Source organism: Micrasema longulum, unplaced genomic scaffold (assembly GCF_059751315.1).
Source record: "Micrasema longulum isolate JH-2025_06_02 unplaced genomic scaffold, ASM5975131v1 h1tg000273l, whole genome shotgun sequence".
In the NCBI taxonomy this organism is placed as follows: domain Eukaryota; kingdom Metazoa; phylum Arthropoda; class Insecta; order Trichoptera; family Brachycentridae; genus Micrasema; species Micrasema longulum.
This window is the reverse complement of record NW_028277477.1, coordinates 218,891-244,817: the sequence shown is the minus strand read 5'-3', so window position 1 is coordinate 244,817 and position 25,927 is coordinate 218,891. Positions and strand designations below refer to the sequence as shown.

The 25,927-nt window shown below is 32.4% G+C and overlaps 1 protein-coding gene across 2 annotated transcripts in view; it reads right to left on the bottom strand.

Moving 5' to 3' along the window:
- Positions 1-25,169, bottom strand: part of wge (BAH domain and coiled-coil containing protein winged eye) — a 264,314-nt gene extending 239,145 nt beyond the window's left edge. Inside the window, exons 1-2 of one of the 2 annotated variants that reach the window (XM_088224224.1) lie at positions 24,811-25,169; positions 24,444-24,686 (exon numbers count right to left, since the gene is read on the bottom strand). The gene's annotated coding sequence lies outside the window, so the exon portion shown is untranslated. The remainder of the gene's footprint in view (positions 1-24,443; positions 24,687-24,810) is intronic. The other variant, XM_088224225.1, reaches the window with a different exon arrangement.
- Positions 25,170-25,927: the final 758 nt, after the last annotated feature.

The window sequence follows — 25,927 nt, the reverse complement described above, 5'->3', positions numbered from 1 at the left end:
CAATGCGATTAAAAAGAAAAATATATTGAAAAAGAATCGGGTTGTGGTCCCGTGGCTAGTGTTGCGGACTCACGGATCAGAGGTCCGAGGTTCGAACCCCACTCTACCCCAACTTGATTTCCATTTTCTAAAAGTGAGTTATTTACAACTCGTTGAAAATGGTCGCCAAAATTTAAATATTTCGGTTAATTATAAGAACGCTAATATTTCTTTTCAATTGGTTAAAAAAATAAACAAATTAACAATTTTACAATGCGAATGGTCCTTAAAGGGAAAACTCCACTCCTTGCTATGAAATATGAATGGTATTTTCATTGCAGTCTTTTTCGTGTTGAAGGATTGTGACTGCAAGGCGTCGAGACACTAATTTCAGATCTCATCTAATAGGTTAGTGGCGTCACAAGTCGGGCGTCTGGAAGTCGACGCCGCGGGACGCCAGTTATACACCCTGTGTCCCAATCAATGACGTTTGATAAATAGTCAGGTTGTTCGTGTACTATAAAAAATATAAGACTAACCGCATACATAACGACATCTAAGATAATAGCAAATATTACGATGCCCTCAAAACACATTTAAGTGGAGACCATGGGCGAACGAACGAGGCGTTGGAAGGCCACAGAAAGGATGGGCCGACGACATTGCCTCGATAGCTGGTAGATCATGGATGAAAAAGGGGAACAGAAAGGAGTGGAAACATTTGGAAAAAGCATATATCCAGCAGTGTAGAGAAGAAGGCTAAAGAAAAAGAAGTTCGCGTTCTGCAGATAATAATTTTTCCCTCGGTTTACTCAATACAAATTTATATGAAAATTGCGCACGGTATAATTAGTGAAAATTTATCATGTTTCAGCAAATGACAACAAATGCCCATTTTTTTGTGCATTACAATGTTTTTTTTATGATTTGGCATTTACTAATCGTTGTAGTATTTAGGGTTATTAAAAAAGTAAACATGTTTTGAACGCTAAAATTGCTAAGCAATTTTAGCGTTTTCTTACATTTTAAGATATGATAGTCCGTGTTGACGCATTACACATAGAAATAATAGTTTGTTTATAACTTTTCTTCGTTTCCTAAGCGTTCATATTCTAAAAATATTTTAACAACTTTCTATTTGACAGTAGTTACGCCCACAGAATACCTTGTTCGTCTATTTAGCGCCCTTACGAGGAAACGCGGTGGCTGAGAATTTTGAGTAATAGGTATTTGAACATTGTTTTTCTTTCAATCTCTCGCATATCTCGTTCTTGGACTGGACAAATCACATAGATAATATTTTAGCAACAGTTAAAAAACTTGTTCATGTATTTAATACCGTAAGAAACATTCTTGACAAAAAACTTTAAATCAAGTATACTACTCAATGTGTCAAACCATTATAGATTACGGAATAATTGAATGGGGTGGAGCCAGCAAAAGTGCTATGCGTACCTTGGAAATAGCACAAAAGTATGCACTCAAGGCTCTGCTTGGGGTCTCTATCAGAACACCCACAACCACTGGCGGCTCCTGACCGAAAATATGGGCAGTGCATTTCTTTACATTTTCAATAATATTATAACAATATGACAGGTCTGACGTGATAAACGGGCAATAGTATGACAGATGACAACCCGCGCATCGGAACAAGAAACGCTAAATTCGCCTAACATTATACGCACGTTGTAGGATACTAAATCAACTAAATTCTTAATAATATCATGTCATTACGCATGTTCAAAGTGACATTGCAAACGAACTTCAAACTTCAAATCTGCGCATGCGTTGGCAATGCCCGGAGTATGTATATGACCTTCTCCCTCTAACGCACGATTCACCGGTATAAAGCGTTGTCTATCTCGCTCAAATGACGATCTAAGGAGAAATGACATATTTCATACAAATTCAGGGTAAAGAATTGTGCAAAACAGAACATGCACATGGACGATTGCGCATGCGTAGACAAGATGAGAAAATCGTCCGCTAGAGTCGATCTCGCTAGGTCTTTTGGCGCTAGTATTGAATATTATGGTGTTTACGTGTATAATATTGCACCAAATCCCTGTTTCTTTCTACGTACTTATAACATAGTTTTACTATCAATAAAATTAATAATTTATTTCCACATATTTTTACTTGGCAGTGCACTGCACTTATGCACATACTAAGGAACCGCCTCTGCCCACAACGGAGGTGTTTGAAGTTTGAACGGGTAGGTGAGAGCACCTCCAGAGCACGTCCAGAGGGACGTCCGGCAACTGTACGCTAGGGCACTTCTCGTTCACACACATAAAAATGGTAAGTAAAATGGGCAGTAAATATAATACAATCTATAAAACAAGATAAAAAAAGAGACAATTATTTGTGCCACCTAAAATGACAACATCGTTTGGTCAGAGGACTCACATGTACCTTGCTCCTAAAATTTACAACACTCTACCTCTTGATTTAAAATTGAATAAAAATAAACAGAAATTTAATTCATTTGTTAAAAGATGGCTTCTGGATTTGGGTCCTGAAAACTGCCTTGAGATCGACTCCATGTTCTCAGCAATAACTATTCCGACGTTGCTGATATTTTTCACTTAAAGTATAGCTTAAATAAATCAACTCTATTTAATCATTTCTAAGATGATGAACGATAATTTATATTTTTTAGATTATAGTGCTTTCTATGTTTTACTTTTGCATGGGTACTATTGTGTACCATATTTACGTGTATACTTATTTTTTAAATTACTTTAATTGTCATTATTATTACTATTTTTTTAATTTTCTTTTTTTGAGACAAAAGAATTTTATTGTATTTAATATACTTATATTTTGTACCTTTCAAAGAAAAATAATTTTAATTATTTTCCATTTAAAATTTTATCTGCCCACATTGTTTAATTATTTTTTTATATCTAAATATGTTTTTTATACAAAACTGCTGTATTATATATATGGTATTTATGTAAAATAATACTTTTATTTTTAATTTTTAAGTTTTTCACATTATATTGAAATGTTTATATTATTTTTAATGTGTATATTTTTAATGTAAAAGGCACTGCGTGCCGTGTATATTAATAAATAAATAAATAATAGACGGCAGATTGCTGACTTGATGTTTTTATTCGAGCTTTTAAATGGAATTACTTACTGCCCTAATTTACTTAGTTTAATCAATTTCCATGTACCCTTTAAACATACCTGTCACTCCAAATTATTTTACTGTGCCGTTGTTAATACTAATGCAGCAAAAGAATCACGCATTCATAGAATTTGCAACTTGAATAATAACATTATTGGAGCCAATGCGAGTGATATATCTATTCAACTTGTATAATTATTAATTCAAAAGGAAAATCAGCGACATTGTCGTCATTGCGGGCATTGTCGTAGTGGGTGAGTAATGATGGGTAAATACAATATAATTTTTCAATTTTAATTTTAAATTTACAAAGGTAAATATGTACCAACATATTTTTTTGTTTTCCAAATTCTATTCTTGTATAATGTAACATTATTTGTGACACATAACGTATATTGTTAATTATAAGTTTGAAATCATTTTAAGTCTAGTTTTAAGCATCTTTTATATCGAGGCTATACTGACAGAATCCATTGAGTCAACAGTCTTTATATATTTTATATATTTTTTAATATAGGTTTTAAATTTTATGCTTTGCCTAGAATAAAGATTACTCTTTCAAAACTTAAAAAAAAAAAAAATTGTGAGAGAAATAATGCGTTAAAAGAACAAAAAAACTTCAAATGATATTATCTCGGAACATGTTTTAATGACTTAATGCATTTTGTCAGTAAGCCTCGATATTATAACCGTATTGTGTAATCGTATGACTGTAGATTTCGATAAATAAATAAAAATAAATACTATGCGAAAAAGACAACGGCACGTCTGACTAATTATGCCCAACCAAAATCGACATTTCGCTGTCCCGTTTTCCGCATCCCAAAACAGAACAGATTTGGTTGTTTTTTTAAGCAAGCATTGGGATGATTTTTTTTTGTGCCGGTACCTTTTGCGATTTTCAAAAATAGTCATGTTTGTAGACCGTGCGTCCGAAGACGGCACATACAACTTTGCGATAAAAAACACGGTAGACTCGCCAATGGTAATTATCTATGATGTGTAAAAGAATCACTGCTTTAGTGATATAATTCAGGGAGAAAATACGTAAACACATTTGTATCAAGAAAAGTCACAACGCGTTTCCTTTTAAGATAAATATTGTAATAATAATGAAATTTTCATCGCGTACCATTTAATAAAACCTAAACAATTTGTCGGCCTCGTCGTATAATGGTCAGCGCGTTTTCCTACCAAGCGAGAGGTCTCGGGTTCGATTCCCGACATGGTTGAAACGAAATATTAATTTAAAAAGGTGTTTTCACACCGGAATATTTCATAGTCCCTGGACTGGTACCTGAAGCGTAAGACAAAAAAATAATCAAGATACGCTGAAATTTGTGTACCAATACAGTGCCCTATGCACCATTAGGTGCGGAAAAGGAATAATGATGAACGATGAAATAATTCTGAAGTTTTGAGAGTAAGTGCTTGAGGAGAAAATTAGGTAAAAGGTGGTTCGATTTTTAACTATTATCGAAGTCCAAGAACGGACGCAGCACCCCCCTATAACGAGCGTTTTGAGGATGTGGCGGTTGACCTGGCTTGGACACGTGCTGCGCATGCCTCAGAAGAACCTAAACCCATGTTGCCTCTTCTTCTAACCTGCGGGCTCACGCCGTCCTGGAAGGCCGTCGATGACGATCTTTCGACTTTATTCGGCAGAACTAACGGGCCCTGGATTGACGTGCGAGGAGGCGAGAGTGCTGGCTGGCGATATGGTCTCCAGGAGGCAACTGGTAAAGTCCACACGCTCCACTAAGGAGCGTATGTGGAAAATATGAAGAAGAAATAATAAAAAAAACACTGTTATTTATTAATTGAACTCAAATAGGGATAATTTCCGATGAGAATCTTGCATGGTAGGTAACCGCGCTATCCGCTATCGACCACGAGGCGGACTTCATAAAAATTACAAAATAATTATTGCTGATGAATGAGAATTATTGATATTCAAGTTCGCTTTTGTCTGTCAGTTGGAAGATTTATGGTTAGCGTGTAAAGGCTCGACAAAAAATACACATTTCGCAAAATATTATGGTAAACTCACGTGTCGAGCGTGCGGGGATTTGAAATAATGAGCTTTGTATTAGGTTACTGTATCGTGAGTTTGCTAAAGGAAAATATGTATAAGTTAACATATTTTACCTTTCCGAGCCTGAACGCGAATTCCTGAGGGCGTAGGTACCAGGAATACCCCACCCCAGCTAAAATGCATTAAATACGTCTTAAAAAAATCATTATGATTGTCATGGTAGTGTTTATAAAACTGTTTCATAATATTTCAGGTTTTTCAATGCAGTGTCCTATGCACCATTTTTTAAATTATTTTTTTTAAATTTCTTTTCCAAAAATATTAACAAAATAGTCTTAAATTAAAGTCCTGCTGAGTTGCATACATAAAATTATGTTACTAAAGGGAAATGATAAATAATGAACAAAGTACAAAAAAAATAGGTCATCTACTGCAGTGTTGATGCACTCAATACGCTTGAAAAAATTATTCAAAAAAATATTATTATAGAATGTAAAATTATTTAAGTGAAGTTTTTAATCGCATAATTTTTACTTTTTCTACCGACCGGTTTCAAAGCTACATAAGCTTTTTTATCAAGATATACTTAACTAATGAATTCTATCCTATTTTATTTTTAAAGGGATGTATTATGTGAAATATTCCATTGTTGATACATATGGGTAAAATAAGTCAAGTGTTTTTGTCATGTTGTTCTTTTAATTACGGAAAGTGTGAAGTGAGATGGATACGCCCTTTAAAACTAGACAGAAGTGGACTAAATTGTTTATTTTGTTATTTTTTTTATGAATCGCTTTTTTAATTTCTAATTTTTGAGGTTTTTAAAAAATAAGTGGTTAAAAACAAATTTGTTTTATATTTATTTTATTATAATGAATAGCCACAAAGTTGGCGCTATAAATATAAACAGATGAAATGTCGAGTTATGTAAATAAATATAATTTATAGTTGGTTCCGGAACCATCCGAAAAATTCCGGAAAGAACCGAAGCCACCTTAAGAAATTATTATTTTTATTTTATGATACATACGATGCATCGATGTTTTTAGATATAACGATACATCGCTAACGGATAACATAGTTGCGAGTTTTAAACAAAAAAGGTGCAGTCTATTCAAACATTAAGGTGTAGTCTGGTAAAACGAACGCAAAATTAGGTAATCATACGATTTTGCCATTTTAAAACGAATGTTTTTTTTTAATCGCGCAATAATAAAAAAATAAAAAACACACAAATTAGATAAAAACAATATTTTTTAAAGGTATTTCTGTTGAAAAATATACTTAAAAGTTTTATGTAACTAAACTATAATTACTTTTAGACCGGCAGATTACGCCATTTCAAATTCAGATTAAACTTAGGTATCTGGGATCTCAATAAAGACGAAGTATTGAACAAAAATTTGCCGCAATAATTTGAAGATAAAAATGGAACATGAAAGTGGCCGCGGCCAAATTTATTTTTTTTGTTTTTGATAAGAAATGCAAGCATTTTAAATCACATACATTTTTGTGATATTTCTACTTAAAATTATGCCTTCGGTAATACTTGAAAAAATAATGAAGAATGAAATGAAGAAATTCAAACAATCAATCGGTTATTGGTGTGAGCACTCGCTAGTTAAATGGCGTATTTATGATTTTGAATTTATTTTGCTGTAACCAGGCCTGAATTATATTATAATTTTTATAAATTATGGAAAAGGAATTATTATTTAGAAGAATATCTCTTTTTTTTCAAATGTCTGAGCTTCAAAATATTCTGTCTTTTGTTTGAGGTATCACGATGTTACATCACCGCGTGCTTTTTAAAAAAAAAATAAAGTTAGCGTTCTTATGATTGACAAAAAAAACTTTTTTTTTGTCATTTAATTTTAGTCGTAAATAACTAAGGTGTATGTGTAAATCGATAGAACATCGTTTGAAACCTTAAAATATCAATGTTTTCTTTTAAATCGATGTTGATTCATCGACATGTATCGATAAGCGATGTTGCATCCGCATCCCTAGGCTGTAGGCTCCTTTGAACGACCGCAACCGGTCCCAAGTCCCTCGCTAATTCCTATTTATATTTCAGACAGGCGAAAAGTAAAAAAGTCTTCGCTGTAATCGGAACGGAAAACAGATGCGGGCAAATTGAAAAGTTAACTTGATTTACGTGCCTACGATTTGCTTACCAGGTCTTGATTGGGACGGGGTAGATTTTATTATAGCAGGGCGGGGCGTGGCGGGAAACTGATAATGTGTAATTAGTTTTGGCGCGGTTTGCGTCTCCGATTAATGTGTTTACTGCCATCTACCGGTAGGCGGGGAAGGTATTTACTCCAGGAATATTACAGTGAGAAATGTTTCCTTTGACAGATACCACTTTTGAAATTTTGTTTAGCGAAGTTTGTAAAAAGATAATTCAATGTATCTTAACACAAAAACACAAGAAAAAGAGTAGACTAGTGTGATATCACAGCCACACTAGAGATAACTTGATTATAAATTTAAGTGTTGTGTATTTTTTAATTTGGTAAAATGTTAATTTTGTGGCTACCTACTTCATTTTAGCTCAGCTTAGGCCGGAGTGTGTATTTAGAAGTAAGGTATTATGGCCGACCTTTCTTCCGAGAAACTAAAAATAAACTAATATTTTCCGAGACATGGAGACTAACTGTGAAGATAAGGTAAACAATATTAAAGGAAGACCACCTTTAACATTTTTTTATTTGCTAGTTATTTATTTTATCATCAATTCCCTATCCGCACCTAGTGGAGCATAGGGCACCGCATGGACACCCCAATCGCAGCGTATCTAGATTTGTATTTTTTGTAATATGGAAGATACGTTGATCTGTATTATGCTTCCGGTGCCATTCCGCGACCATTGAAACCTTTAAACCAAATATTTTACACCCATCCAGCCAATGTTAAAAGTGTTTCTAATAAATAAATGTTTCTATACTATAAATTTATATTTGGAAGATGCAATAGAATAAATTAAAATGTATTAAATATAATTAATGTAAGAAATAAACACCACAATCTTGTATAATGTTTTAACTGTTTGTGTTTTCTAAACTTATTTATTTTAATTTTTAATTTTATTTTATAAATTTATTTATTTAAATATTTTTTTATTATTGTATTTTTTATTTAGTTTTGGTTAGACTGTAAGAAATTGCTAGTGGCAATAAGTCCGCCATTAATCTATGTACACCTTTGTTATTATTTTTGTATGTATGACATTGTATATTATGGATGATAAAGATTTATTATTATTATTAATCGAACCCAGGACCTCAAAAATGATAGGCGAACGCGCCATTCACTAAACAACGAAGCGGACTTACCTCCACTAAATTCCCATTTTTTAGGATTTTTACCTGAGAGTAGCCATCGAGTCGAAAACGCTCGTCAAGGGTTTTGGTACTATTTTACATTTTTTTTTATAACTGTATTGTTTTTTTTTACACAATTTTTAAAATTTCAATCTATCTTGAGCTCATTGTTTTATAATGTTTTGACAGCGCCCTCTGCTCACCGGTCTCGCATATCGTGCGATGGCGATAAATAGGCTGCATGTGACTATAGTCAGTTAAAATTTATATGGACTGCGCTTGAATATAATTACGGCAACATTCTCCGTGGAAAATAGCGCGACGCAATAATAATAATGTACATATTTATTAATAAAAACGCAATAAGGGAAATCGTTTTTGACCTTTCCGCTGTAAAATGTAAAAAAACGGTAGTGCGTAGTTTTCGGGAGTTCATGGTTGGCCAAACCACAAAACGGCGCGATATCTCCATCCAAATTTAATCCAGTCCAGACCGTACTGTGGGGCGTCGAACTGAGGCGCGACGACGGGCGCACAATGCACCCGCAGATCGATGAAGTTTGCACAGGGATAGTCGGTGGTTAATTTCCAAGGGAGGGAATTCAAAACAGTGCAACAAGTATCTCTATATACTCGCGGCGGACGAAAATAGAAATGAAAGTGCTCTTTTTATTTAGGGGATGGAAATAGTTCTTATTTTCGTCGGTCAATCCGCTCATTGTCAGATCAAAGTCACAGGTCACAGGTGGTAGGGGCGATTATGAAATTGGGTAAACTTAAAAGTAGATATTGCGTTCTAGGAAATACGCGTATTAATATAAATACACGCGAATGAATGCACAGGGGAGATCAAAGTTCCTTTGGGCGTTACTCTAAACCCGGTATAAAGTTATGTTATGCGGTTATGCCTGGGCAGAAGGGCATAAATTTCTTCCACTATGGCACGGCTCAATTTTTTATCAGGTTTATAAGTGAGGCCCTTTATGGTGGTATTTGAAAAATGCCATAATGTAGTAAATAAATACACTACTTTCAATCGCAACATAAATATGTATTTACGTGTTGAATCTTAGAGTAATAATACGCCAATGGCCAATTGAGTCGCCCATACGGACAAAAACCCACTGAGGTAGGTCTGTCAAATTACGCCTACTTAAGGTTAAAACTAATTTATCTTATATTTACATATAGGAGAAAAAAAACAGTGGGCGTATCAGAGGGTTGTTTAATAATGAATTAAATAAACAATTAAAAATAATGCTGTTTACAGCAAACAAACAAATAATAACAAAATTTCAGCGCGGTGGTTTTGGCGGAATTAAACTACTGAGATTTAATTTTCTTTCACACCTTTCTAATCGAGTGTTATAGTTTTTTTTTTAAATTAGGAACATAATCAGTCTTTAAAGTACTATCATAATCCTAAGTTCTTTTAATTTTTAGTTTTTTTTTTCAAGTCTAGGACCTAATAAAAATAACCTTCAATCATTAAGATAATAACATTAATTATTATATTTTTCCAATGGCACATACTTTTAACTTATTAAACTCGTCTCTAGAAAAAGTAATTTTAACAAAAATTAAAAAATAATTAAAAACAACATTAGGCGTTATTTAACCCAGTAACATAAGAAATCATAACTTTGTAATGCGCAAAAATGACACTATATAAGTTAGCCATAATAATAATAAAAAATGTGTACCTACATATAGGTTCATACAAGTACAAACTTATAATTAGAAATCAAACACTGATTGACAAACAAAATCAGTGTTTGATTTCTAATTATAAGTTTAAATATGGAGTTCTACAAAATAAACACCAAATCAATCAATACATACAAGTATGTATATACCAGTAAGTATGTATATATGTATACGCTGTGGTTCTGTGAACATCATCACTTCAAACTCTTTTTATCTTGATTCTCTGACAAAACCGCGCTTTGTTCGGTATAAAATTTATTTATAAAATATTAAACTATAAAGTAGATACTAACCTCCTCAATAAAATGCAAATAAATGCGGGATCAAGAACACTCGAGACATCGGGCCATATTTCAACTGCCTTCGATTTCAAGTAATGCCACATACCAGACACCGATGGCCCGCATGTGTTGGGAATATAATATACGAGTATACTGCCGAAAAAACTAAATTGACTTTTTTCATAATACTCTCCCAACTTTTGCAAAAAATCTCTTGAGAATAAATCTTAGTTAATAAGTACACACGTACGAAAATTTTTTTGTTGTATTGTTTACAGTATAAATTCTTTTTTCAAATATCGAGGCTTTACTGACAGAATGCATTAAGTCATTAAAACAAGTTGCGGGATAATCACATTTAAACCTTTTATTATTATATCAACGCATTATTTCTCCTACAATTTTCTTTAAAAAAAATAATTTTAAAGCTTTAAAAGAATTATCTTTACTCTAGGCATATCATACATTTTTTAATAAACAATTTGCACCTATATTTAAAAATATTTAAAATATATCGAGGCTATACTGACAGAATGCATTAAGTCAACAGTCTTTATATAGGATGTTCTTTGAACCCTGTCACATCCGAAACCAGATGATCAGTATGGGAAAGAAGACATATTAGCATATTAAAAAATATTTAGAACTAAGAAAATTTAAAAAAATAAAATATAAAAAAAACAAATGGTTACTCTTCTGCAGGCGAGAAGCGGGGGGGAGCGTGGCCGAGCAGTTGTCGGCGTATCAGACTCCCCCCCTTCACGTTTATCTCCTGCAGAAGTAAGCAACCATTTGCTCTTTGTGATATTTTATTTTTTTAAATTGTATTCGTTCTAAAAATGTATTTTAATGTGCTAATATGTCTTCCTTCTCACACTGACCATCGTAGTTTCGGACGTGACAGGGTTTAATAAACACCCTGTACATTTAAAATATTTTTAAATATAGGCGCAAGATGTTGATTTCAAATTTTATACTACGCCTAAAATAAAGAATAATCTTTTAAAGCTTTAAAAAAACTGTGTGAAAAATAATGCATTGAAACTTGTTTTAATGACTTAATAAAGTCTTAATGCATTATGTCAGTAAAGCCTCGATATATTGATTTTTAAAAAATTAAAAAAAAAACAACAAATGTAATTCTATTTATTTTGTGTAATTCTATAATACAAGTACATATGTGGCAATGTTTTTTTTTATTAATACTTGTTATCAAACACGTCAATCAGTTAACTACAATGCCATACAATGGCTTTAAAAATAATCTCTCGAAATATTGCTATTTGCGACATTAGCCCTTATAAATCCAAGACACATAAATATACAAAAAAAGTCGTTTATGGTTACAGTAATAAATCTTTTTTAAAAAAATAATTTGAGAGCTGCATATTCTGTGTAAACACAATACCTTTCACAACACAAAACACATTCTCCCAAAATACCAAACGGTGTTTTCAATGCAGCAGAAAGGCTTTTTACGGCAGTAAAAAAATATTCTTATATCTAATAACATCTTCGAGATTTGTATTGGTTAAAAAGCTCAGAGATAATAAAATACAAACTTTTCTGGACAGTATTCAAATCCCTTCATGAAATGGCTTCAAGATACCTATAGGACTTTTGTATTAGGGAAAATACATACGTCAAAGAAAAACTACTCTTAGATCAGCTTCCGATTCAGGCAGAGGAACACTTGTCGAAATCCGGCGCTCCCCAAACACTAGATTCGGAGATCGTACTTTTGCCGTTGCCGGCCCCTCTGCCTGGAACCGATTGCGTTTAAACTTAAGAATCATCGACAGTCCCAGTCAGTTCAGATCCCAACTAAAATCTTACTTCTTTAGTTTATCATACCCTCAATTTTAAATCAGGAAATATAATTTTTTAATATGTTTTATTTTTCTCTTTCTACTCGGTATTTTGCTATGTTTTTACTATGACTTTAAATATGTTTCTAACTATGTATTCTGTTTTTATTTCACATTTTACTGAGTTTTAAAATATTTTTATATATATATTTATATATTTTTAATGTTTTTTACTATGTTTTCACTACATTTATTATTTTGTTTTTACTATGTTTTTACACCATTTTTTACTGTGTTTTTCACTTTCTCCTCTATCTTTGTGTTTCTATAAATTGATTACTGTTTTTTATATTTTTTTGACTATCTTAGAACGGGGTAAATAACCCTAGTTAGGCAGTCAAAGCAACATTTTATAAATTACAATTTCGTGTATGGAATATAATATGATAAATAAAAATAAATAAATATGTCACTTAAGCTTAGTTAGAATGTTAGTTTACGTATACAATTGTAAAGCGACCTTCAGTTGATTTTTTTTACAAAAATGGCGCTTTATAAATCAGTCCAATTTATTATTATTATTATTACAAGTGCAGTTAAATAACAAAACTAGAAAAAGACAGTTAAATTCCATTTGATAGGCAAGTTTAAAATTTTCAAAGTTCCAAAGAATTTCATGCCAAAAAACTCCCATGCGAAAAGGGAACAAAACATTACACGGTGAGTGTTTCGCACTAGCAGGATTCAAAATACTTTTTTACTGCTTGCTATTTATCAGCAAGCTGCGAGGGTTGGACTAAAGACACTCGGATCTTTTGTTCCCGTATATCCTGCGGGTGAGAGGGGGACGGCGATACGCGTGGTGTCCCTCTATCCCCCTCGTACTCACAGAAAGGCCGAGAACATACATATACATTTATAATAAAGTCCATATTACACCATCACGTTTATTGCCCTTCCCCGGGTTCTGTCAGTATTAAAGTCACATTTTTTGCACTTACGACTTTAGGAATGAATTGCGTTTATAATTTCTTCCCGAAAGAGGCAAATAAAAAACGTGTTGATTTTTATTAATCGAATCGACATTTTGTCGACAAATGTCAAGATCTGTACGTTATGTAAGGCTGAGATAAGCATTATCGACAAAATCTTTGTTTTGTTTGACAATGACAATGACAATCAATATCATGTTTGTTTTTGTAAATTTATTGATATAATTTTAAGGTGGTAGAATTTCATTCGCCCGTGTGCTTTGTAGCTGCAAGATAGTCTAGCTTCAATAGGTAAATGTTATCAATGATCAAATACCTACATTTTGTAAATGGGGCATATAATTCCAACCGTCCATGCACTTAGTAGCTGCAAGTCAATATCAGTAGCGAGCCGTGATTTATTTTATAGGTAATCTACAAAAAGTGATCATTAATTTGTACCAACATATAAGTACATAATATGTAAGTAATATAATTATAAATGACAATTTTTTTGTGGTTCTGTGAAAATCAACTCAAACAACAATTACGTAGCTTTATTTAATACTATTTTAATACAATGCGTGTACAAAAGTTTAATAACAAATACAACAATGACGTTCAGCAATATCTGTTAACACTGAGCATTGGCCGATTTCTTTTAAAGTGCATAATGTCAAAAACGGCCGCTGCGAACGCCACATGTCCTATGTGATACACAATATGCCAACGGTACCATATCGAAGAAAAATATTCCTTCGGAAATAATGTTCGAAATACTAGTTTCCAAATAGAGAATCTTCAAATAATATTTGTAATCAGCAAACTTGTTTTAGTACAAAAAACGCGACTAGGTTAAAGACGTAAAGAAATATAGTGTACATTTTTATATGGAGAAATAAGCTAAGGTATTTGGCTAGCTAGCGCTGGGCGCACTTTTATGTAGGAAGATTTAAACGGTGGTGGTGATTATTATTTATTTATTTACTCATTCAAAAGTTCACTGGTTTAAATATTAATAAACTTATTAAGGCTTTTTAGGCTATGCCCATGTCAAGCTATAATAATTATCAATAAAAATACATAGTAAAATTTATTAGATTAAATTATAATGACATGTGATGCAATAGAATAACAATCTAGAAAAAAAAAGTGTAAGTAATAAATAATAAAATTCCGAAGAATACAATGCAAAAAAGATAATTTGGAATAATGCAGAAATAATTTTTAAAATATAAATTATACAAATTAAGATTCACTCATAATCAAATATACAAAATAATGGTATCATAGAAATCAACAAAATAATAGTAAAATATAGTGGTATTAATAAAAACCAAAATGTAGTATCATTGAAATCAACAGAAAAAGAATGTATACATAAAAACATAATTTAAATTCATAATAAATAACAATTATTTTATTTATTTACGCATAAACATATTTACTATAAAACATTATTATCGAAAGTCAAATAAAATAGTAAGCTGCGCATAATCGCTTAATTTGACGATTCGCCCCTGGCAGGTATGCGGTAGAGAAGCAATTTGAGGAATAGGTATTAGAACATAGTTTTCCCGTCCCTTTCTGAAAGACGCTTCCCCGATACTGTACGAAAAAGACAACGGACAGAATATGTCTAACTAAAATCGACAGTATCGCGGTCTCGATGTCCTATTTCTGCACTCCAAAACTGAACCGATTTTGCTTTTTTAGGTAAAGAGTACCTATCGAAATAAAATTTTCTGTGCCGGTAACTTTGAAGTTTTTCAAAAATATTTTTCTTATTTGCATCCCGTTCGTCGGAAGACGGCAGATAAAACTGGGCGCTTTTGAGGGTTTTTCGATGGTCCTAGCTACGATGAGAAACAATTGAACGAAGTTATGCAGAAAGCAGCCAGTCCACAATAAAAAAAGAAGAAAAAAAGAGATATTGATGCTATCGGGTGCAGTAAGGACAATTCTATGTTCTGCTAAAAGTCGCTCGGCCGCTTTCAAACAAGAAGCTGAAATAATCTGAAAATAGTGTTGATAACAATAACGGCATTTCTCAATTTGCAGAAAACGCCCGCAGCAATAGAAAAATCTTAAGGTTTAGATGCTGATGGGAAGATTCATGCTTCGAGAAATCTAGTTTTCTCAATTAAATTCAGTAGATAAATACGAATGTATTTTCTTTATATAAATGCAACAATTAAAAAACACCCGCTATAAAAAAATGTTTTAATACATAATGTCACCTCAAACATTGAAAGTTTGAATGAGGTATCATTCAATATTAGATCTGGCTGTTTTCTGCAAAATGCATAGATGAGACTACCGCTCCCTCTCACTTCTGTTCAATGTACTTCATAGTCCTAACGCTCCTATATACCTGCGTGAAAAATTTCAACGCTTATCAGTTCATGGTTTACCTCTTCGTTCTAATGCTCAAGGCACTCTCTTAATACCCATCCACAATTCCTCTTTCTTCTCTAACTCATATAGTGTCCATGTGGCTCGACTGTGGAATCATCTCCCACCCACCATCAAAGATGTTACTATATTATCTCTGTTTAAATCACGTCTGAAAAAGACATCTCCTTTCTCATCCTTAATCTCTCCTCCTTTCCTTTTTCCTCTTTTCTTCCTTTTTCCCATTGAGTAATAGTTTTGATTTAAGGTAATTTATAAACAAATACGTTTATTTCTATTTTTATATACTTTTAGCTTTTTAATCTTTTTTTTTCTATTGAATATGTTCTGTAACTTGAATTATAAAAATAAAACTTTTATTTTATTGGTTGGTTGGAAGAAATGGCCATTTGGCAATAAGCCCGCCAATGTACAAATAACAATATGTACAAAAGTTAAATAAATAAATAATTTAGGTTTTTATCCGAAGTTTAAAAAATCACAAAAATTCCTTGATTACATAATTAAATTATTTTTAAAAGTAATTATAACAACAAAATATTGTTGATAAATCAACCTGGTCCACGAAGAAGCGTAGAAATTAAAAAAAAATAATTAAGGCGTTGCATAGTATGTAGATTTGTAGATGCTATAATTCAATTGGATGAATCTCACGCATAAATAAAGGTTTCAGCTCTTTAACTTCACAAACATCAACAGATGAAAGAATTGAAGGAATATAGATGCTCAAAAGTTGTAAATGTGATAAAATATGGGCAGAACGGTGAATGTTGTACAGTGTGTAAAGTGGCCACATAAACCAGCCAATGACGGGTTATAAGCTCCGTAGATGTCTAGACTTCTATTTTACCTTCTCTAAAATGTTCTTCTCTGTTGTAATATGTTATTATAAAAAATACATTAACTGATTCTTTACAATTAAGTGCCCCTATATAAATATTATATTTATATAACAAACAACAAACAAACAAACCATCACGCCGTTTCCCCGTAGGGGGCATACATACCTCGCTTCCTCTACATTCATACATCTTCTCATGCACGCACGCCGATTATTCCTACTTTTGACATGTCCATCTTCAAGTATTTGATGGACTTAATCGTGCCACGTCTTTCTCGGTCTTCCTCGTTTTCAGCATCCTTTACTATTTTCATAGTAGATCCTTTAAGCCGTTCTTTCGCTGTCCCTTCGCTCTACATGTCCAAACCAACGCAGCACCCCTTTCTTGATTCTTTCAATAATGCATGTCTCAGCCTTACACACTTCACGGATCTCGACCTATTATACATCGTTTTACCACACATTCGCCTGAGGGATCATTAAAACTGGTCAAATACATAATTAAATTCTTTTTTGTATAAAAAAAAACAAATGTGTGTATGATATATCATTTGTCAAAGTAAAATAATTTCCAACTGTTGTGTAGATTTGTTTATTCAATCTTTTTAAACTTTTTAATGGCTGGCTGCTTTCTGCAGAGCTACGTTTAATTTATCAGTAAAACAAACAAGGACACGTTAATGGTTAATATCTAGAGTGTAAAAAAATCCAGCGATTAGTGCCATAATCCAGGGTGAAAATTCGGGCCATCTTTGTATGAAGAAAAGTCCGACCGCGTAAAAATTGAACGAAAATGGCACTGTAGTTCTAACACATTCTCAATTCACATAGAGCATTCAAATTACCTACTGCAAAGTTTAAAAAGAGACAGCGCAATGGACTTCGGTTCTTTTTTTAAAGTTTGACAGCGATTTGAATAGGGAATGAATGGATCCATAGATAAACCGTTCCATTTCGAAATGTTCGTTCACAATAAACTTCTGTAGCCTTACGGTTATACCTGGGGATATTTGATAGTTATCAAGTGCCTCCGAGTCCAAACCTAACTTATACCGTAATATTTATGTCCACATACTTAAAACCTTTCCTAGAAGGTTTAACATTTTCGGGGGGTATTTAGTAGCAAATATTCTTCTTTTATTATAATAATCAAACCCTCACGACGTTTTCCCGCAAGGATACGCAGAGGATAGAACGCTACACCACTGTGTCCTTGCACACAGACCTCGCTTTCTAAACATTCGTACATTTTCTGATACACGCAATTCGATTATTCCGACTTTTGATGTAAATCCTAACGCATCGCCTATTTGTTCGATATAACAACAACAAACCATCATGCCGTTTCCCCGTAAGGGTGGGCAGAGAGGATAGAACGTCACATCACTATATCTTTGCATAAAGATCTCGCTTCCTCTATATTCATACATCTTCTCATGCACGCGCGCCGATTATTCCGACTTTTTCGAGTATTTGTTGGATTTGGTCATGCCATGTCTTACTCGGTCTTCTTCTATTTCTGCATCTATCAACATTAGCGTTGTAAATATTCTTAGCCGTTCTTTCGTTGTCCATTTGCTCTGCATGTCCAAACCAGAGCACAGCTCTTTTCTTGATTTTGTCGATATAATGCTTATCTCTGCCTTACATAATGTACGAATCTCAACATTTGTGTATCTATTTTTCGATATCTCGTCTGTATACTGGTAAAACCTTTTACAGTAGAACTCCAACTATCCGAATCAATTGGAATCGGACCCCATCCGGATAATAAAAAAATCAGATAATTTGTTTTTTTCCGAAAAAAGGGTCTATTTTAATTAATTAGTGTATGTATGTTGAAAATGAATGATTGAAAATGAAAAATGAGCTTTTAATTAATTAAAAGAAAAGGCAACACTTTACCACGCTAAGCATAGTTACAAGTGCTGTACATTAGTACAGTAAGTACGTACCGTACTGTAAATGAAAGTCATTGCTTGCTGAACATCTCGGTCAAAGTAAGCTGTTTGAGTGTCATCATCCGTTTTCGGACAGCCAATTAATTATTTTGCGAATCACAGTATGTTTCTGTCGTAATTTTTTTTTCTGAAATTCTGAAAGCGATTCGGATAATCAGCGATTCGGATAGCAGGAGTTCGGATAGTCGGAGTTCTACTGCATGACATTTTTCGAACTTAATCAACTGATAAAATTCCCTTCGACGTTTAGTTTCAAAGTTATGAAATGTTTAAATAGATACTATTTTTTTTAATGATTTCTGGTGAAAATCATTCATTCCATTTGACTAGATATTGATTACAATTCTCATCCATTGAAATAATTTAAAGGAGCTAAGATGGTTTCATGAGTGTGTGTCATTTCCAAAACAAAAAAACTTTTGTGGAGTCAAAAATTCAAAGCAATTTTTCTCAGTATAGACAATAATGCAATTAGAGGATTTTAGCAGCACACCGACAACGTGTATGTAATTTTGGGAGTTCCCATGATATATTTGACCCTCATATCTCTCTCCGATTTCTCTCTAACATTTCAGTAAGCAATTGCTTTAAAATATCTTGTTGCATAGCTATAAAATTACCAACATTCTGACAGTAAATGCAATTAAGATATTAAAGCTAGAATACCAAACATCTCGTAGCTCCAACATTAGGATGAATGGAATTCTAGCAAAACAAAAACGATTTCAATAAATTATGCATTGAGCAAAGTAGTAAGTTAGTTTTCACGACCTAGCGGCATAGAGAACAAACATATAATAAATTAAGACAAGATGTTCAGTCTTTCGCCTCAATTACAAGTCCAAGAGAGAGACTATGACACCCTCTGACTGCATTGTCTCATAGTCCTAACGGAAAAATTTCAACGCTTATCAGTTCATGGTTTACCTTTTTGTTCTTAATCTCAAAGCACCCTCTTAATTCCCACCCACAATTCCCCATTCTTCTCTAAACCATGTGTTGTCCACACGGCTAGGCTGAGAAATCATCTCCAATTCACTATTATAAACGTTTATACAATATCTCTTATTATTATTACTAACAAATGCCACAATGACGTTCAGCAATAACTGTTAACACTGAGCACTGGCCGATTCATTTAAAAATAAATAATGACAAAAACGGCCACTGCGAACGCCACATGTCCTATGTGATAAATAATATGTCAACGGTAAATCCTAGCAAAGAAAAATAGTCCTTCGGAAATAATGTTCGAAATACTAGTTTTCAAATAGAGAATCTTCAAATAATATTCGTAATCTGCAAACTTATTTTAGTACTCATCATCCCTCATCCACCTTCAAAGACGTTACTACATTATCTCTGTTTCAATCACGTCTGAAGAAATATCTCCTTTCTCTTCCTTAACCTCTCCTCTTTTCCTCTTTTTTCCTTTTTCCCATTGAGTAATAGTTTTGATTTAAGATAATTTATAAACAAATACGTTTATTTCTATTTTAATATATCTTTATTTTCTATTGAATATGTTCTGTAACTTGAATTATAAAAATAAAATAATTATTTTATTGATTGGTTGGAAGAAATTGCCATTTGGCAATAAGCCCGCCAATGTACAAATAACATTATGTACAAAAAGTTAAATAAATAAATCCTGACAGAAGAAACATCTCCTTAATCTCTCGAATTTTTGTGAAAAAGTTACATGCTTTCATTTTCTTTGCTAGCAGTCTGTACGTTTTTGTAGCGATAAAATTAACAATAAAATCGTATTTTTATACCGAAAAGATATTTTTTGCGTCATAAATACTAAATACATTTCGTAATCTGGTTATTCATAACGCTTATCAATAAAGCTCATTTGTAGGTTTATCGATACCAACATAATACATGTATTTTCAGTTTTATAATATAGACTCAGAGTAATAATGCGCCAAGCTCTAGGAGCCCAAACGTAGGAAAACCATTATTTGACTATTGGGTATTAAGTTAGCTACAGTTCGCAGCAAAACAATGGGCTGTACTCCGGTCGAGAATTGCCAAATGGATATTAATTTGCATTGTAAATACTTATAAATATGTACCTGTGTATTTTTTACTGCAGGGTTATTCCAATTTATTTTTCTATAATTCGCCTATATTTACTGTATAAAACTGAAAATACATGTGTGTTTATTTTTTATTTATTTATCTATTTTATTCATAATATACTTATGTTACATTTATTAAGACATAAATCCTAACTCCACGGAACCAAAGTCCTGTGTTGAGTTTGTTTGTTTGTCCGCCACATTTCCGAAACGGCGAGTCGTAGCGGCCTGAAATTTGGACACGTCATTTTAGATGCGATTTCCATGTACCCTACATTGCTATTTTCGAGTAAAATTTTAATCTCAAACTTTATATGGATGCCTAGTGCGGCCCCGACATATTGCCCGTAATCAACAGTAAACATAATTTAATTCACAAATTTATCTCCTAAATTAAGAAAAAATAGTATCTGAAGTATATATGTTGATATAAGGAAAGTTTTTAAGCAACATAATACACGTGTCGGGACAATTAATGCCAAAAATTAATGTAAATCATGGGAAAATATTCGAAATCAATTACCTGTGAAAACTGACTCCTTTAATACATTCGACGCTCCTACTGCTGCAATCAAACATACTGCAATTCACCATAGTCGATTTTTATTTATTATAACGTAAATATCCAAGTTATTTACAAAGTCAAGCACATCGGCAAAAGCATCCGATCGAACTGTTATGTTTATGTTGTCAAAAAAAACAAAATGGCCACCAATTGGTTGCTTACCAACAAACCAACATCGCTCGAGTTCTATGAAACATGGTGATGGGGCTTCTCTATAGGTTCACGCATTATTACTCTGAGAATATAGATTATATCCATGCCTCGACTCGGCGCAGATTTTCTGGCGAGTCGGGGCAAGCTCACAGGCATGGATCGTTCCTGATTGTCACTAAAACCAGTGTCTTTGTATTTAATCAATTTAATACGATGTTAGGATTAAACTTTCAAAATATGGATAAGGTATTTTTAAAGCGTAATACAATGATAAATTGAAATAAAAGAAGCAAACATTTATTCAAATGGGTTTGTTTTTATTGTCTGAAATAGTTAAAATACACATTTCATTTTTTTTATATCTGACAAACGTCCTCCTCGAAGTGTTTATTTCACATATGCAATGTTTGGCCATTTTTTACAAAAAAAAATATTGGCTCCTAATGCTTTAAGAGTCAGTGCTTTGTTTTCACGGACCGGGGACTCAGCGTAGTCCCATAGGAAATAATCCGATGGCGTCAAATCACAGGACTGTGAAGGCCAATAAACAGGACTATTTCAGGAAACAATGTTGTCGCCGAACTTGACACGCAGTTCATTCGTGGTTTCGCGAAGAGCCGTAAACGTTTGGCGAACTGAACACTGATTTTTAAAGTAAATTATCACAATTTGCAAGTATTGTCGAGTGCAAGGCGTAAATATCAGCATCGGTTTGACAATAGACATTGTTACTAATCGAAAGTTCTATCACGACAAAAAAAGATCTGTTAGATTAATTTTTAAAAATGAATTATACTTGTTTCATCTTTAGGATTATGTTACATAATAACTGACGTATAATATACAGACACGTTACTCCTGTGTAGCTAGTAATAGTTACATCTATAAATACAACAAATATTGTGTTGCCCTCAACAATTTAAAAAAGGAGATATCAAAATACAATACGCACGCAATCATTCTTGTGAGACAGATATACAAATAATTCCCTAGTTCATATTTATTTCTGTGTTACTCGTTCTGTCTTGGGTCTAAAAGGGCCAATGTCAGATTTTTTCTTGCGAACAATTTGTAGAGGGTTGATGTTAATTTAAAAAATACACATTTCAACAACAAAAAAAACATTTAAAAGACTGTACAGTAGAAAGTAGTCAATAGTAGATTCAATTTTGATTTTTTTCTTTATTTCACTTTTCTTAGTAGTATCTACCTAAGTAATTACGTTTCTGATTCAAAACTTTTCGACCACTTTGTTGACGACTGCTTTTTTTTAGATTTTCTAAAGATTTTTAGATGACATACTTAACAGTGCGTTCAGTACAAACTTACAAATTGGCATATTTAACTCAAATTCATAAATAAACTGACCGGGCATGTTTCTTTCCCCCAGTCTTCATGTGTGGTAGTGTTTTTTTAAATTAAAAATAGTTTCAAACACCATAAAACGGTTTATTATAAAGTCTCAAAATAGATGTAAAATTACTCTGCCGTAATGTTGTGATTAACGTCATTTGGCTTTTAGACCAGCCAGCTTTTTTTTAAGCTTTTTAGCCAATGACACTAGTTGGAAACTGTCAACATTTTCAAAAACGTACATTAAAATATACTTAGCTAATTATCCACTTATTCCATAAATTGGATTGTTTTTAAAATTTATTTTTTTTATCATACACGACGGTACGTTTCTGCTTAGACTGTCTGATCATGATAAAATCCTGATACAGAAGCCATTTTCTTCGGGCTTGTATAAACGTGCCTATTTAATTTTTCGGCATTGCATATTACATTATTTGTATGTATTACTACTGAATTAATTTGAAAACATTTAAGTATCTTAGTAAAACATATTTGTTCATAGCAATTAATTATAGAAATAACATAAAAATTTAGCAAAATAATTAAATTCCTGTATATAAGTCTAGTATCACCCGTGTTTTTATATTTTTATAATAAATGATAAGGTTATTGATTTTATTTGCTAAGTACCTACGTACTCAAATAATTCATATGGCTTTTGTAATAACAATTTTTAAGCCTAAATTTAAATATAAGCATGCAAGAAAGATAATTTAAAGTATGTATAATTTACGAAAACTTAAATCGAAATACTTGCATAAATTTTTACAAATTAATAAATTAGAGTTGCGTTTATTAAGGATATATTAGGTATTTACAAGATATTGCGATTTGTCCATAATATCTCATTGGGAAATTCTGTGCGGAGGTTTCGTAGGTATAAGTTTCACAATATATACCTATATTACGTTTATTTTTACGATAAATCTTAATGATTTATATTTTATAGCTTCCTTACACATCTTTCGTAATGTTTGGAATTCAAAATCGCACCTTTTAAGAATAGGCAGCATGAGTCGTTCCCGGTTGAGTCTCTATAAGCTATACGTTAGTTCAAGTCCTGATGATGAGGAAGTAACCCAGAAACCGGTCGACGTATAACTCTAAAGTTCGAGTGGTTTATACAATTTTTTTAATAAATAATTGTAAAATGTCATACCACAAAGTAAAAAAATGTTTTTGATATTAAAAATAAATAAGCTATGTTTCTGTACTCAATAAATGCATGAACATATTTTGTTGTTATTGAATACAAATAAATAATTACATACAAAATTTGACGATTTTGTGTAAAAAATCACTTGCATTACAAGAATGTTTTTATATAAGGCATTATATTAAAAATTATTGCTTAAAACTTTGTCCTTCTAGGTCGTTATAAATACAATAAACTTTGTGTTAATATTTGCCTTATTTTCTCTTACCGTCATATTTTACATTGGTACCATAAAGTATTTTTACATATTTATTTTTCCTACCTACACATTTTTCACATACATAGATTTTTGATAACCTTATTGAAGTTTAAGTGTGAAAAAATATTAAAAACAAGATAAATTCACGAAATAAATTTACTTATAATAAAAATAAACAAACGTTTGGTGGTAAGTTCAGCTAAACAAGATGTTATTATGATGCGCTTCCGACGGCAAATGACACAAAAGGAAGGTGCGTACAATTTCACTATTAGATGATGAAAAACCGTTTTAAAATATGCGTTGCTTTATCGGTTTATACACGTTTGAAATAAATATGATGTATTTTGATTTATGTGTGAAGTTGCAATGTTTTGTTTTACTGCTATTGTGAAATAAATTACCTGGTACTATGCAGTACTCCAGCCTAGCGTCGGTAGTCGCCCATGCGAAATCCTTATTTCCTTTGATATCCAAAATCCCCGCTGTTAATCACTTTATTAACCAATAATTTGTATTCAAATAAAGAATGTAACACTTTTAAATCTGACGATACAAACTTCACACGACTAATCGTCATTGAAAAAACTTTTAACTTAGCGATTATTTCTCTTTAAGTACACATAAATATCACGCTGTAAACACACCTTGAAAATAAGAAAAATATTATAAAATTATTAATATGATTGCATTAAAATTTGAAACGGACAGGAAATGAATAGTAAAGAATAACTGCGCCTCAAAATTTCTTGATTTGAAATCACATCTTACGATTTGTTAACAAATTTTCACACGAACCACATTTAAAACCTTGTAAACATTCTTTTTTAGAAGTGTCGAACAGTTTTGTAAAGAAGATTTTGACTAATTAAGCAAAAACACGGCACAGCATTTTAAAACTCCCCGACACAAACGAAAATAGACTCTACAAAGCCACATTAGAAAAACATAGTAACACTGAACCGTATTTACACAGGGGCACAATGATCACTGGATATTAACTTTATTAGATTTACTACCGAAGAAATATTTTGATTCTATTGTTTTCAATATGGTTTTCGTTCGGTTATAAAATATTTTGCAAATTTACGTCGGCGCGACACCCCGACACGAGCTTTAAATTTTACTGAACCTCTGTCTCGACGTGCATTTACAAGAACGCTCACTTTGGTTGTCCACACCGGGCGATTCCTCTTTGTAGTAACGCAAAAATAGTAGAAAGATAGAGTGAACGCCTGGATTACTGAGCTTAACAGTTGTTCTTTTTTACTCGGTGATAATACTTTATTTTCAGTTTTGTAGTTAGTTGTTTCAGTGGTAGGTTGGATAAACTGCCTGCTGATTTTTTCTGACAGAATTAAAGTTGATACAACATTGTCTGGCATAAAAGTAATTATTAAATTTATTATGAAATGCATTGTTTAAAACAGATCGAAGTTTTATTCGAGATGTATGAATTATTTTTCAATTTCGACATAACGCAAAACATGCAATAATCATGCAATAATTAAGTTAAAATTCATCTGAAACATATGAATATTGAGTTTTTTAAAACATTTGAAAACAGATCCACTTTTATTTTCCATTTTTATAAGTGATATTACTAGCGTGGTATCGCATTTACAAGTTCTGTTGTTTGTTGGTGATCTTCAATTGTTTCTAAAGATTTTCATTTTGGACGATTGCTGCCTTCTCCAGTCTATTATAAATAATATATTTGATTGGGGAACTCAGAACCAACAAAATTTTAATGTTTCTAAATGCTATTTTTTGTCATATTATACAAGGGCATTACAAACTATTTTTATGCGGTACTGCATGGGAGTGTGTTTACTTAAACGAACTGCCACTGTCAAAGACCTGGGAGTAATATTTTATGCTAAACTGA